The sequence below is a fragment of the Quercus suber genome, unplaced genomic scaffold (assembly GCF_002906115.3).
Source record: "Quercus suber isolate HL8 unplaced genomic scaffold, Cork oak 2.0 scaffold_356, whole genome shotgun sequence".
Lineage (NCBI taxonomy): Eukaryota > Viridiplantae > Streptophyta > Magnoliopsida > Fagales > Fagaceae > Quercus > Quercus suber.
This window is the reverse complement of record NW_027069808.1, coordinates 368,779-379,024: the sequence shown is the minus strand read 5'-3', so window position 1 is coordinate 379,024 and position 10,246 is coordinate 368,779. Positions and strand designations below refer to the sequence as shown.

Here is a 10,246-nt window from a genome sequence, read left to right as displayed (position 1 = left end):
ACTTGTCCATTGACCAAGATTATCATTGCTTGTTAACAATATTCTTCTTTTTCAGGAACTCGGGATTAATGTCCTTTGGTGGTGTTAACTTTAAGATTATATGGACACAAAGGATCATTATTAAAAAAATATAAAGCAGTCATGTAATGTTCACCATGTTACAACCAATCTCAAGGATTCTTAATCAAACCAAAAGTTAAGTGGATAAGCATGCAAACGAATCGAGGTGTATAAATGAATAAAAACAAAAGCATATACGCCAAAAAAAAAAAAGTTTCTAAAACCATGAAATGATGGATTTCATCCAATTAGATGAGTCAAAATAAAGACAAAGTAGGAAATTAACATCTTGTGAAATGAGTTTCAAAGTGAGTATTATTACTTAAAAAGGAAACAACAAAATTAGTGGACCACGAATAAATTGGGTAGAGAATGACTGAATTTACAAATGAAAATAGCACACATAAGAAACTTTTATCAAGACAGGGCCTTCATATCAGGATATTACAACAACTTCTTCCATGTTAACTATAAGGTATGGGCTCTAATCATATGTGGTTTACAATGATATCAACGTAAAATCATCTGGTATCAGTGTTACATATCAATGTTTTAATGATTTTTTTTAAAATTTTTATATATGCAATCAGATGTTGCAAGAACTTTATCATGTTTCACTTCAGCATGGTAAGAGAGCACCAGTCAACTTAGGTTTCATCAACCGACTCATCTGTGTAAGCTTTCTAGTGTACCTAATTGAACGCAAGATCTTGCTCCAATTTATCCATAATAAACTTTAGTCAACTCTGGTCGGCTTCTTGCTTCTTTCATATTGAGAAGAGAATAAAATAATAACTCTTCATTCCTTTATGTGCTGATTAACAGGCATGAGCGGAGGCAGAAAATTTTTATAAACTATCATGTGAAATAGGGAAGGCAAGACCATCTTTTAGATGACTCACTGCTGTGGGGCACAACCATTTCAGCATGTTTGGACCTAAAACCTGAACAAAAGGCAAATAAGTTACCATATTGACTGATCACAAACTTAATTGAAATATCAATACACAAAAGGAGAGAGAGAGAGAGAGACCAAGGTTATGTTTTGGTAAACACTAAGATTGAATGGATGTTGATAATTCTGACCAGACTTCTTAGCCAACCATGCTGCCCGTACTCCTTCGTGATACTGGTAAAGGGTTCATCATGAGATCATCACCAGTAATTACTTGAAAAACAATGATGAAACATCCAACTCTGGAAACTCACAACCTACCTCTATGGTTGTCATATTATGAATGATAAGGTAGACATGCCAACCCAAAAGAGTTCCAAATGTAACACTCAAACCAATCATCCCTGCTCCACAAATAACCTAAAATAAACACAACTTTTAGCACCCTTGAAAATTTCATGAAGTACCACTGAAAATATATAAATAAAGAAAAGGGAAAAGGCAGGTGACAAATGGATTTTAGTTCAGACAAACTTGATACGCACAGGGACTATATTTAAAAGCTTGACAACTTAAGTAAGGTTTATCAATTACAGGTTCCCAAAACTCTTAACTCATAATAACAGCCACAAATCCAGCTGCAGGGATGACAGACATCTACTAAAAGTAATAAGCTGATAAGTGATAACCTAATTCGTGTAAATAGTTTTATCTAGAACGAGATCTAAAAGAGATCCAAGTTTTTGACAAAAATGTTGCTTTGAAAATGAAATGTAATGTATGCCATTGCCAAGACTCTCATTAAAAAGGATTTTAAGACTTGTATTTCATCAGCAAAACACAACAACCTAAGGAATTAAGTGAATAATATCAAATAACTTCAGTGAAATTCATACATACAGTCATCTTTTTAACTTTCTTTCCACCAGACACTTCATTCTTTCTCTTTTTTCTTTTTCTTTTTTTTTTTTTTTTTGGGGGGAGCGTAACCCGTTTGGACACCGAAGCACCCAAGTGCTTTTTTTTTTTTTTTTTTTCATTTTTTTTCAGCTAAAATGACCAAAATGCCCTTAGTCAACCTTGGGTTGACCAAAGGTCAAACAAGGTCAAAATCCTCACAAAATAACACTTTTCATAGTTTACATCAAACGTGAGCTTTTCGGAGATTTTTGGCAGCTTTGACCAAGTTTGACCTAGTTTGACACGGAGTTGACATCGGCGGGCCCCAATAACCCTAATTTTAATCCGGCCATCGAAATGGGTTGAAACTAACGTCATTGCTAAGATTATCAAATTCTCATTCCAACGACTATTCATGGGTTGAAATTGGAGTTAGAACGGCCGAGATATCACAAAAACTAGGATAACGCACCGATTGATGTACCACTAACTTCCGAGAGCCATAACTTTTGATCCGGCCGTTGGATTTCAAGTTCCATACCTTTTTAGAAACAAGAAGTCAAGATCTTTCCAGGGGTGTCAAGATCAACCCAATCTGAGGAAGTTGATGGTGGTGGCCTTATAAGGGTCGTTGCCTCGAAAAGCGTTTTAGGTCTATAAAAGTACCCAAGCACCTTCAGACTAAAAAAGAAGAAGAAGAAGGGACTTCTTGGCTACCTACTTTCTGCCTAGACGTCTTCTACACATTTCTTCTCTCTTCCAAACACAACAAAAAAAAAAAAAAAGAAAAAAAAAAAGACACACACACACACAAAAAACACATCAAAAACCTCTTGATTCTTTTCTTCTCCAAAAACACAAGGTATTGTCCTTACACCCAATCTTCTTTTCCTTGGTTCTACACTTTGGGATTTGGGGTTTAGGGGTGTGGATGTAGCTTTTTAGCTACTATCCATACCCCTAACTTTCTAAATCTTTTTCTAGCATTTACCTTGCTCTTTTTGCTTGAATAACATGATTTATTGCTATCTTTAGCATGTTTCTTGCTTTATTTATGCTTCTAGCTTAAATCTTCTTGCTTTTTATGCCTTATGCCATGTTTCATGCTTAGATCTACATCCTTACATGCTTATATGTTTAGATCTACATGCTTTATGCTTTATGCCATGTTTTCCTATGCTTTGTTCCTCTTTTTTGTTCTAGGTTGATGTTAGGGTTACATGCTCACATGCTTGTATGACGTTGTTGGCTATGCCTTGCTTGGATCTATGTGTTTATGTGTTTATTTCCATGCTACATGGTTAGATCCTTGTCTTCACATACTTATATGCTTGGGTCCATGTTCTTCCATGTTTATGTGCTAGGCATTCACATGCCTATATGCATATTTCCATGCTTATTTATGTGGATCGGTGCCTTTACATGCTTAGATCCATGTTCTCTACATGTTTTATGCCATCGTCTATGTTCTTGCATGCTCCATGCCATGTTTGTGTGCCTAGACTTAGGCTATGTTTGTCATGCCATGTGCTATTGTAGCCTTTTTGTCGTTTTGCCTTTCTTTCTTATGTTTTGGCCTATTGGTTTGGACCCGACCCTATGGTTTTTGTCATCGTCCATACACCAAGGCTCACATCAAAGGGTTTGGATCATTCTTATTTTGCATGTCTATGCTTGCTTGCTTCTACGTTTTATGCTTGTGTTAGTCTCTCTAGTTCTAGGCTTTGCCACGCTTGACGCCCTTAGTGGATTTGTGGTTCTATGGTTATATCTGACGCCCTTGAGGCCTTGTTTGGATGTAACCATGTGGAAGGCATCGCCATGATGCCGATTGCTTCGTGCATACCTTTCCCCTTTTCCACTCAGCACGACGCTATGCTTACCATGTTTGTTTGTGCCACCCACTGGCTTTCTATGCATCTTTACACGCTTGCTTACATGTTCATGCATGAATCTTGCTTGCTAGTGTGTTGTCCATGTTTCAACACAATGAAGTTATGGACATTCGATCCAAACCTACATTTGTCCCCTATGGACACCGCCTTTTGTTTGCTTTTTTGCTTGTTTGTCTTCTTTCTTATTTGCTTGCTTGCTTGTTTGCCTTCTTGCTTTCCTGTTTGTTTGTTTATCTTGTGGCTTGTCATGTCTCCTGCCATATGCTATGCTTGCCAAGTCTACCATACTTATCTGCTTTATGCCTCTTCCTTGTGCTTTTTGCATCATTTTCTTTTCATTGCTTGTCTGCTGGTTTCTTATCTTTGCCTTTGCATGCACGCACATGGAGCAAGGATGCATAGAGCTAGGGCACGGTCTCCCAGGCGTAAGTGAAAAGGGCGAGGATACGAGTATATGGATATAAGCCAAGCGGTTATGTGCAATAGGTTTAGGGATCTAGCCTTTCCCATTTGGTTATGTACTCTTTTAAACCCCCTTCCTTCCTCCCGCCTCTTTCTCTTAAATGGGTTGTATTAGGTATATCATGCTGTGTACCATTCGTCCTCATCTCTAGAGTATGGCGACCCCTATTTATTTTCATGCACTTATATTTTGGGCCATGCTCTAGGGATGTAGGCATTTACTTTCCTGCTCTCTATGCTTGCATTATGCATGATGTATATATATATATATATATATACCTGCTTGCCCCTTCTAGTGTGATTGTTATAGTCCATGTCACCTAAGGCAAAGCGATGCCTAATTTTCACCATGAAAGTAAGGTGACATGTCGCTGGATTTTCGTTGTGAAAATCTGGTACTTTGCCCGAATGCCTTAAGAAAGTATAGATTGGGACCACACCCATTCAAAAGCCAAACCTCAAAGCCCCTATGCATGCAAAGCCCCGAAAGCCAATGCCAAAATCATGTTTTTACTGCCAATCTCTGAAAATTAAGGTTTTATCAAAACAAAGGACTATCCTTGGACAGGCGTTGTGGGGTGCCTAACACCTTCCCCACATGTAACCAAACTTCTAGACTCAAGAATCAACATTTTTTACCATCCATATTAGATTAGGAAAAATGCCCTTTTTCTTAGCCTAGGATTGGTAATAAAATCAATTAGAAACAGGTGACCAATCATACCTTAAAAAAACCCAATGATTGGTGGTGACATCACTTACCTTTGGTAATTCCCCTAAAATTTGGCCAAGATTCCTGCCACACCTCTAAAGGTAGACAAATACCCTCCTCCACCGAGAGAGAAAGCACCTAAAGCTCCGCGCGAATCACACTTCTACATGGGCACAATTGTCGACAGAGGGGCCTCCAACAGGCCTCCAGTGCGCGCGGGAGTGTCGCCACGGCACTTGTCGAATGAAGGCAACGATGACAGTTTTACGCCCTGATCGAGGCCCGAGCGTCAACAAGGGTTTTCCTTTTATACTTAGGAGTGTTGGACTTGTTGAAAAAAATTATATACTTTACTAGAGGTCATATAGACACATACCTTTGTTGGAATAGATCACCAAATTGCCGGATCTTGTTCTTTGCTTGCTATACGAACTCCTCATAATCTCCTTTGTGGAACACCTTCAAGTCCCAAGAGAGGCTACTAGAGTCTCTCCTAATTTCCACGCTCCAAATTCTGGGGAACAGTAGATGGTGTCCTAGAGAGATGGCTTAATTGAGAGAGCACTCAAAAACTATACGTATGTTCACTCACTGTCATCTGATTAATGTAGGAGTATTTTAAATACTAGTAGAGATTCCTTTACTATCAGATATATGTGATCCCTAAAAGATCTCATCTGTTAAATTTAAATTACTCCACCACTGATATTGATAACTCATATCAATATCTGTTAAATTTAAATTTAAACTTACTTATCAGATAACCCATGTGGGCGATCCATGGGCCATGATTTATGGGTTGGATAAAAACCAGCCCAATTTCTAACATCTCCCACTCGTCCACACTGGGTACTACAGTCAGAACTGGCCCCTCTCAATCTCTTGTCCAATCCTCTCTTTATACAGAAAAAATGGAGTGTGGAACATGACGAGAAGGTGTAGGGCAGGAGTATTATATTAAGTCACCATCTAAATTAACGTAGTACATCACTCATAGTATCTCGTTTATGCCCCAGATTATTTGATCACACTCGATCAAGTTTCTTTAATCCCTCATGAGTTCAAAACTCAAAGCAACACTTGATCCTATATCATATAATATGTTCATAATTATGTTGTAAAACAAATTCCTCATAATTGCCCGGGCTATGAGACATAAAATAAATGATGTGTTCTAAATAATCTTCCCCAGATACTCATGTCAATTCATTCACACTTGACCGCTTTCCTAAACATGCTTCGCGAGACTGTATATATCATGGCCTTAAGATGACATGCTAAAGTAGCGACATCAAACATTCATTTCATGACATAGTTTTAGGTCAGGAAAAAAGGGCATAGAATGGACCATATAATGGTCGACTAGGGCTCACATAGTGATGGAGTAGGGATCTATCCAATCACTCCCTTAATTGGTCGACTATAGCACATACAATATAAATTGTATGCTATGGTGGAGCTCCCACTCAACTGGGCTTGTCACACTCAAACACCGACCAAATCTTAGTCCAATTGCCACAAAAGCAACCAACCTAAGTTTCTCAGCACAATTACACATCAAGTTCCTGTCCAAGATCTTACATTTGGCTTTATTCAGGCTTCATGAAGTTGTGGATACACTTCAAGTGCGACTCGCATAAGTGTCATCTTAGCCTAGTTAAGGCGACATTCATTATATTATCTTGCACGCCTCCCTAAGCGTCAAGATGATCACTTACTTGATTTACAGAAAAACAAAGTGATTATTATGTCTCATCCTGCTCCCTACTCAAGCGCTAGGGTGATCGTCTATGTGAGTAGACCGATCTAAGCCTGGTGACATAATCTCAAATAATGTGTGTTCAGTATGCAATATCAATCACATCACAAGATGAATCAAAATGAATAACATCATTATTGCATAAAGTATGAATAAACATAAATGTCCATAAGGTATCCAAAAACATATCAAATCCTACAAAGTCCCAAACTCCTAACATGAGCCTGAAAGGCATCTCTAGTAATGGCTTTAGTAAGTGGATTAGCCACCATCCTACTAGTGGAGATATGTTGTAGGATCACCTCTCCTTGTGTAATAGCAAGACGAATGTAGTTATAATGAGTCTGTATGTGTTTGCTTTTGCTATGATACTTAGGATCTTTAGCATGAGCCAAGGCTACCATACTATCACAATACATCTTTACAGCTTCATCTGCAAGAGATGTCACCCTTAGGCTTTGGAAAAATCTCTTTAACCAAACATCTTCTTGTGCTGCTGCTGAACAAGCAACATACTCAGACTCCATTGTGGATAAAGCAATGCAAGACTATTTCTTACTGCACCAGGAGATAGCTGCACCACTAAGTAGAAATGCATAACCTGTAGTGGACTTGCGCTCATCTCTATCACTGGCCCAATCAACATCAGAATAACCTTTTAATCTAAAATCTCCACCCTGATAGCAAAGAATGAGATCTGATGTCCCACGAAGGTATCGAAAAATCCTCTTAACTGCTTGCCAATGAATAGGTCCTGGATTACTTTGATAACGACTAACCATACCAACAGCAAAATAGATGTCTAGTCGAGTACACAACATAGATCAGACTTCCAACTGCACTTGCATAGGGAACTCTTGCCATTTCTCTCTTTTCCTTTTCTGATTTAGGGCAATCTTCAAGGCTTAATGTATGTCCCTTCTCAATTGGAGTGTCTATGGTTTTGGAATTATGCATATGGAATCGCTCTAAGATCATCTTTATGTAAGTTTCTTGAGACAAAACCAAGAAGCTTCTTTGAGCGATCCCTGAAGATCTTAACTCCAAGCACATAATTAGCCTCTCCCATGTCCTTCATTTCAAAAATAGAGGACAACCACCTTTTGGTGGTGACAATCATCTCCATATCATTTCCAACCAACAAAATGTCATCCACATACAAAGACAGGATAAGTAAACTCTTTCCTAATCATTTGACATACACACAATGGTCTTCTTCCATCATTTTGAAACCAATAGAAAAATAATAGCTTTATGAATTTTGAAATACCATTGTCTAGACGCTTGCTTTAGGCCATAAATGGAACACTTAAGGCGGCACACTTTGCGCCCTTGTTCCTTGACTTCAAAACCAATAGGTTGATCCATATAGATCTCCTCGTCTAGTTCTCCATTGAGAAATGTAGTCTTTACATCCATTTGGAAAAGTTCCAAATCCAAATGTGCAACAATAGCTAGAATAAGGCGAATAGAGACAAATCTCACTACTGGGGAGAAAGTCTCTTCATAGTCTATCCCTTCTCTTTGGGTATAGCCTTTTGCCATGAGATGAGCCTTATATTTGTTAGTTGATCCATCTGCCTTGCGCTTTATTTTTAAGACCCACTTGTTTCCAATGGTCTTGCGCCCAGGTGGAAGGTCAACCAACTCCCAAACTCAATTCTTTGCCATAGAATCCATCTCATCCCTCATGGCAACTATCCATTCATGTGAAGCAAGTGAAGCTAATGCTTCCTCATAGGAAGCAGGCTCTTCAAGGTCTAGTGAATCACATATAAAAGATTCCCCTTCAATCTCAAAATAACAACAGGGAATAGTTCCACGTTCACTTCTACGTACCTTGGATCCTCGTGTGTCATTATCTAGCGATTTGCTCCCACTAGGAGCCAAATCACTCCCACTATCTTTGGCGATTTCATGATAAAGTTGTGATTCTCCACCGTCACCCAAAGTTGGTATGACACCTTCAAGTTCTTACAGCTCATAAAGCTGAAGATCTTGTTTTGCTTCACTGATGCTTGGCAAATCATCTTCAATGAAGTTGACATCACGAGACTTTATCTCAGTCATTCCACCATCAGAATGTTCATCATACATTACATACCCCTTTGAGCTTTCTGAATATCTTATAAAGATTTTCTTACTTGCTCTAGGGCACAATTTCCCATACTTATGGGAAGTACTATGAACAAAACCTGCACAACCCCCAGGCCGCAAGTTCTCCAAATTAGGTTTTGCACCAGTCCATAACTCATATGGTGTTGTGGGAACTAACTTAGAAGCCACACGGTTAAGGATGTAGGTAGTAGTCATCAATGCATCCCCCCAAAATGAAATTGGAAGGTTGGCTTACGCCATCATCGATCTAACCATCTCTAATAGAGTATGATTCCTTCTCTCTACAACACTATTTTATTGTGGAGTACCAGGAATCGTCAATTGCCTACGTATCCCTTTTTCCTCACACAGTTCCTGAAACTATTTAGGCAAATATTCACGACCCCTATCAGCTCGAAAAACCTTTAGGTTCCTTTCTTTCTGATTCTCAACCTTTGCCACAAAGCGCTTAAAGCAATCTGATGCTTCAAAGCGATGGGAGATCAAATAGACATAACTGAAACGTGAATAGTCATAAATGTGAGAAAATAAGAGGTGCCATGGCGTGCCTTAACATTCATAGGTCCACATATGTCTGAATGGACTAATTCCAAAGGATGAGTTGCCCTTGGAGCCTTACCAAAAGGCTTCCTACAGGCCTTTCCAGCTAGACAAGGTTCACACATAGGTAGGCTTACATTAGTGATAGACCCTAATAGGCCTTCTCTAGCTAGTCTAGCCAATCTATCTTTTCCTACGTGTCCAAGTCTAGCATGCCACATTACAGAATCAAAAATATCATCATTATGAGCAATAAAAGAAAAAGAGGAATGATCTAAATCCAACATAAAGAAATTATTAGATAAAAACCATGTCCATACAAGGTTTTATTTAAATAAAAATCCAACTAAGGACCATCGAAACGGAAACTAAATCCAAGTCTAAGCATAGTAAGTACTGAAAATAGATTACATTGGACACTAGGTGCATGAAACACATCATGAAGAAGTAACGTACGTCCCGGATGCAATTTGAGCTGGTAGGTTCCAACTCCTATGACTTCTTCTTGAGCTCTATTACCCAAAATAACGTACTGTGTGCCTGTTGGTATCTTTTTATAATCCACACACCCAATTCTATCTCTGGCTATATGTTTGGTTGCTCCTGAATCTACAATCCACCCAGGAATAGTATGAGCAACAAAAACATGTGTACAAACATAAGTAATAGCAGAGTTGTTAAGAATGGATACCTTCTTCGGCTCAATGCACTCACGAGTGAAGTGACCCTTCTTACCACAGTTGTAGACCTTGATCTTTGCCTTGTCCTTCTTAGCACGCTTGCCCTTTTGGCGCTTTGCTATCTTGCCTTCTTTAGGCCCAAGGTTACCAGCTCCTTTGGCATTCCTCCCTTGTCCTTTGCATTTAGGCCTGAATGCCTTCCGCTGCCCAGTTTAGGCGACAAGG

General features: G+C 38.9%; 1 non-coding gene across 1 annotated transcript; it reads right to left on the bottom strand.

Annotated features, from left to right (window-relative positions):
* Positions 1-349: 349 nt before the first annotated feature.
* Positions 350-1,410, bottom strand: LOC111992102 (uncharacterized). Its single transcript, XR_010623696.1, has 3 exons — positions 1,277-1,410; positions 1,094-1,189; positions 350-1,004 (listed from the first exon to the last, which is right to left on the bottom strand). It is a non-coding gene; the product is annotated as an uncharacterized LOC111992102 (transcript).
* Between the last annotated feature and the right edge of the window lie 8,836 nt (positions 1,411-10,246).